This window comes from Phodopus roborovskii, unplaced genomic scaffold (genome assembly GCF_943737965.1).
Source record: "Phodopus roborovskii unplaced genomic scaffold, PHOROB, whole genome shotgun sequence".
NCBI classification, from domain to species: Eukaryota; Metazoa; Chordata; class Mammalia; order Rodentia; family Cricetidae; genus Phodopus; species Phodopus roborovskii.
This window is the reverse complement of record NW_026126645.1, coordinates 9539155-9545390: the sequence shown is the minus strand read 5'-3', so window position 1 is coordinate 9545390 and position 6236 is coordinate 9539155.

The window sequence follows — 6236 nt, the reverse complement described above, 5'->3', positions numbered from 1 at the left end:
CCAATAGTTAGGCAGGAAGATGTTAGGTGGATCTTCTGGGTGTGTGGGGGGGAATAGAAGATGAATCTAGGCATCAGAGATGTTACAAGCACTTTTCCCACCAGCCTGGTCCCAGAGCCACGTCAGCCCCCAATATAACACGCAGAGATGCTTGCTGTATTAGATACAAAGCTGTTGGCATATTAATAGCATTTCTTATTGGTTAGCTCTGTTTTAAATATTAACCAGTTTCTATTACTTGTTTCCATGTGGTCTTTGCTTACTGGAGAAGAGGTTCAGGACCTCTTCTCTCAAGTCCCTACATCTCCCAGAATCTTCCTTGTTTCCTAGTCCTCCCTATCTTGCCTTCCTATTTGCCTACATTGCTTTATTCATTAACCAATAAGAAACTGATGGGAGATGTCATTCTGTAAATATGGTTCTCATATTGGTTAATGAATAAAGCACTGTTGGCCAATAGGAAAGCAAGATAGGTGGAACTAGGAAACAAGGAGGAAAGAGGAAGTAGGAAGAAGGAGTCAAGATGAAGAGACTGGGGAGACCAGATGCTGGCCCCACTGCCTGGTAAGAAGACCACGTGGAAATACTAGATTAATAGATATGGGTTGATACTTAAGACAGAGCTAGCCAATAAGAAACAAGTAACGTGCCAACAGAATTATATCAAATACAGAGTCTCTGTGCATTAATTGGGGCTGGCGTGGTGGCGGGACAAGACCAGTGGCAGGGGGAAAAAACCTTACTCCTTACAAGAAACATATTTACAGAATGACATCTCTCATCATCTCCTCCTTTCTGTCTAAATAAAAAGATGGGTTTTAATTTTAACATAGTAAAATATATAACAAAACAGTTATTAATAAGAACTACTGTTAACAATATTTAGTCTATTAACATTTAGCAAGATTTAAAGAAAATATTCTATCATCTATCCTATTTTTGTGAGTCTAAAGTCCTATATGTAACTTATCTTTAATCCTAAGGAAAACTATAACCATAACTATCTGTCTTCAGCTCCATCAAAGACCACAGAAGGATAGTATATAAACTCTAGAAATGACAGAGATAACTCACCTGGTCAGTCCTCTGAAATTCTTCTGTAATGTTCCATCTTTAGCCTACAGTCCATACTGTGTCTGGCAGACTTCTTAGCAAAGTAGGAAATTTCAAATGGTCCCACCTGTGTTGGCAGTTTGTCAGTCACTTTTCTCTGTGTCCTTCAGACTGTCTGGCAGACTCTTCCATGAAGCAGGAACCCTGTAGCAATGTCCATCTTGTTTCAGCAGTCACTTTTCTGTGGGTCCTGCATGTCCAGTTTATACAGCATAAAGTCAAACCATCCAGACAAGAGCAGTATGTTGCCCAAATGGCTAGTTTTGCCATATTGGGAATAAACTCTATAACAACTTTCTTTGATGTCCATCTCCTTTCTGATGCAGGTGGTGTTGCCAGGAGCAGTTGTGCCTCAATGTTAAGAAAAAAAACCCTACACTATTTTAAATGCCATATTCTGTAGGTCTTTGAAATGTTTGAAGAATGCCTATCCATTTGAAATATATTTCTGTATATCTAGAAACCTAACTGTAAGTTTTGACTATCATAGGTGACTATCTACAATCTATACTTAATTATACATTACATTTTTAAATGAGCTATATAAACACAATACTTAAGAGGAGAAATGTACTGAACACAAAATTGACCTTAAATTTGTATCAATAAGTGAAAATCCATTCCAAAACAAAGTATTCATTTCTATACTACAATCCCCTTTTACCTTTAAAAAGAGATTGGTTATGATCAGTCTGCAGTGCAGGCTCCTGTGAGCACTTGGAGCAAAGGAAACACAGAACATGGGGGGGGTGGAGTGTTGCTGAAAGGCTGGGGTCAGGGAAGGAAGCAGTGCGGCCGATATGCTGCCGCCTGGGTGAGACCTGATTCCCAGGTCCTGTGGAAATCTACATCCCACTTCTGACACCAGATATCATGGAAAAATAAGGATAAGGGAAAACAGGTAGGCTGAATAGATGTTTATTCAGGGAGAAATAACTTACAACAGAGACAGATGGCCACCAGCAGGTTCCAGTCCCAAGGATGCCTCCAGATGCTATCTGTCTCTGTCCAGGAAGCAAGGGGGAGCTCCAAGGTCCCCAACCCCAGACCTAGTTCTCCCAGGTCACGTCCGCACCTGTCCCCACCCCCACTGAGCTTGATCAGTGCAACAGGTGTGAGCAAGGTGAATATCTCACTATACACTAGAGGATATGGAGGGGAAGCAGGAGGTACAAGACAGAAGAAGGGTAAAAGGCCAGGAAACAAAACATAGATTATCATACATGACTTAATTTAAGTTATAAGAGCTAATGGAACAAGCCTAATCCATAGGTCAAAATTTCAAAATTATTCAAATAAGTCTCTGTGTTGTTTTTTTAGGAGCTGACACCCCTCTAATCTGTCTACACTAATAGGCTTCTTCTCAAGGTGGGTCCTGATTGTTGCTCTTTTAGTGTTTTCTCAGTGAAAGACTGCATTTTGTCTTTCTGTAAATGTTGCTTATTTTGAAAAAGAAGTTATACTCAGACAACATCCCCTACTGGCTGGTAACTCTTAGGTCCTCCCATAGCTGAGATTACTATTTCACTGTTACCTGTGATCTCTGGTTTTCCTAGTGTCTTGGCTTCTCTTCCTTTTGCTGTGAGAAAATACCCCGGCAAAAGCAACTTGAGGGAGAAGGGTTTATTCATAGCTCTAGGATACAGTGCATCATGACAGGGATGTCAAGACAGCAGGAAGTTAGTCATGGTGTATCCACAATCAGGAAGCAGAGAGGGTTAAATGCTTGCTGCTTTTCATATCCCCTTCTTGACTCACATGATCCAGGATCCTATCCAGGAAATGGTGCTGCACACAATGGATGAGTATCCTATCTCAACCAGTGTAGTCAAGATGACCCCCTATTGGTATGCCCAGAGACCCCTCTCTCTGGTGATTCTGGATTCTGTCAAGCTGACAATGGGCCCTGACCATCACAACTTGTGCTTGGAGAATGCAATTGTCTTCCTCCAACTAGAGAATTAACATTGGAATTGGGAATTGCTTCATAATTTTCTGAGTTGGCTTCCTGTGCCATTCTTTTGTTTGATCTTCATGTTAACTCTATTTTTTTGTTCTGAGTTTTCCTTTTTCTACTTGAGATATAGTTTCTCCTTTGTTATCCTGAGTACTCACTACCAGAATTTCCAAACGAGCACTTGAGTCCCATCATCTTGTTCTGTGTTCTACGCTGCTTGATCCATCGATTTTTTTCTTTGCATTAATTTTGTTTCACTTAGGCATTGATCTGGGTCCAGTAGGATGTATCTACAACTGAGCAGACTCTGCTCTGGTCCACACAAAAGCATCAAGGATGCTGCTGGCATTCACATAGCCATGCCAATGACAGAGCCTAACAGGTGGTTTTTGGTTTTTGGTTTTGGTGGGTTTTTTTTTTTTTTGGTGTTTTTTAACATTCAAAGATCTCAGATGAGGTATTCAGTTTTAGTTCTTAAAAGAAATGCAGATCATTGCGTTAAGAGGCATGGTAAATGAATATGTGGTTTATGCATAAGTGCAGTTCCAGGGAAGTACATTTGGCTAATTGAAAAGACAATGTTTCTCACAATCTTGGGACTCACTTAGTAGTACCACTATCAGTTACAGGGCACAGATTGATGTAGTATCTTGTGAGTTTCTGGTGGGCTTGCCTTATTCTTTGGGGTTACCATGGGACCATGTAGCTTCTATAGCAGCTGGAACTTACTATGAAGACTCTTCTTATTTGAACCAGGATGGCAGGATTTAGGGACTTTATCATTGGATTGAAGCAGCCAACACATCCCCTGCATATATTGCCTCCATTTTTCAAAGAGGCACAAAAATTATTGACTCAGAATGTTTTCAAAGGATATAGTACATACACAATGACTTGTTTTTTTTTTTTTTTTTTTTTTTTTTTTTTTTTGTCATGAGGATTTCTCAATATTGTTAAAATAGTTGAACCCCAAAAAACCTCACGTGGTCACTGTTTCCTGATAATGGCCAGCTTTCCCTTATCCATTCTGCATAGATCTCTCTGTGATATTCTGTACTACACATACTCACGAATGCCAGACACCGTAAACAAATGCCAAGAACATAGTGGATTCCTGTGATCATCTGCAGAATGTCAAAACATGCCAGATCTCTGAGGATTATGAGGTTCTTGTAGTGGAGAGCCCAAGACAAGACTAGGAAGGTTTACAGAAAGAAAAAAAGAAGAGTTCTGCTTTACTTGTTGATATGGAGAAAAAGGCATCAAGCAATCATGTGGCTGCTTACTAGGTTATGTGTTTACTTGCTGCAGTAAGATACTGCCTGGGAAGGAGCTTCATTCAGAGTAACTGCCTGGGTATTCAGAATCATTTGCCGTCATTCTGCAACGTACTTCTGCATATTCCAGTTGGGTGCATGCAATCTGTGTGATAGGCACTTCTTTAACTCATCTATGGCAGCCTTGGTCTCTGCAGTGCCCCTTGGGATATAGAACTGATTTTTTTTACTATCCTCTAAGGGGGGGAAGATTCAGGCTCTTCATATAGACCCTTCCAACAAAGTGACCCTGACTCAGTGATCAGAGATCCATTGTGGTTCTGTCCAGTCCCCTTTCTATCCACTGTGTTATACATTCTAGTAGGAGAGCAATAGTGAACAAAAGTATCTGTATGCCAAGAGATGGGACTGAAGCAAGGAATCCTCTGCTACGTGATGTTAGGAAGTGCCTATGTTGACTTCCCAGGCCAAGCCATCAATATTAGTCCTCAAGATTAATAGCCATTTTAAACAGGCATCTGTGAGTATTGCTTTTTCTTCTGCCCAGAGTCAGTGTAGTTCACTGCTCTAAATACCCCACAGAGAGATTGGGGAAAGAGCTAAAAATATATGCTTGTAGCTGGGTGGAGTAGCACAGCTGTAATCCAGCTGATTGTAAGGTTAAGCTAGAGAGATTTTGAATATAAGGCAAGCATAGGCATCAAAGCAAGATCTTGCTTTAAAAATAAATATATAAAATATTATATATATTATTATGTATAATATATATTATAATAAAATATACACATATAAATTATATATACATACACACATACATACATATATACATATATACATATGTATATATATATGTATATATATGTAACACTCTTAGTAGACGATAAAGGGAGATGACCTAATTAGTACTTTAGTCAAGAAGCCTAGCTTAATGAGTAATAGGGGAATTGGGTGAGGAGTCATAACTCTATTGGGCTGCCTCTGAGTGGTTTATGGCTCAGAACTTGGAACATTTTTTTTCTTCTATATATTAGTATATAAAAAAATCTTATGATACACACACACACCACGTGTGTGTGTGTGTGTATTAGTGCAAGTATTATGTATTATAGTACATGTGTATAGATCAAAGAACAACTTTTGGAACTTGGTTCTCTCCTTCCACTACATGTGTTTTAGGAATCAAACTCAGATAGTTGGGATTGACATCTATTCTCCTTACCCACTGAGCCATCGTGCTAGCCACCCACTTAAAAGAAGAGAAAAGAAAAGAAAAAAAACAGAGGGTTGGTAGTATTATCCCTAAGATACCTGTCTAAGCAACCTCTTTCTTGCTCTCTCCTGAATCCATTTCATCTGGGGACTGAATGTGAAATGCCACCTCTCTTACACCCAGTTTCTCCAGTAATACCTATCCTTCTGCTGTTGTCCTTCAGCCCTTGATGTTCATGGGGGACTCAGTCAGAAATAATCAGTGTCTCTAATGGCTCCCATGGTGCCATCTATTAGAGGCTGATTCCTTTTGTATTGTTTCACATCGTGCAGCCTTTGACTCAGGAAGGGCCAGGTAGTTATATTACTCAGTGTTTCTGCTTCCATGGCACGGAGAATGATCGCACAAGCTCCCAACTCATAAGGCAGCCCATGAAGGGTTTTTCCATTCCATATCTAACTCTTCTTCAAATCAAACAGTTTAGATGCAGACTGTTCCCAATTGTAGTACTTTCCTATACTTCGCTGTTGTAAAGTCCCTGTCTTCATGTTGAATCATTGATTTTTTTTTTCCAAAAGTGAACTGCAGAGAATGTCCACATGTCTTTTTCTTTTGCAATTCTTCCCTTACACGGGCAGATTTTTTCTGGGTGGACAACCAAATCTCAGTTGCATGTCTT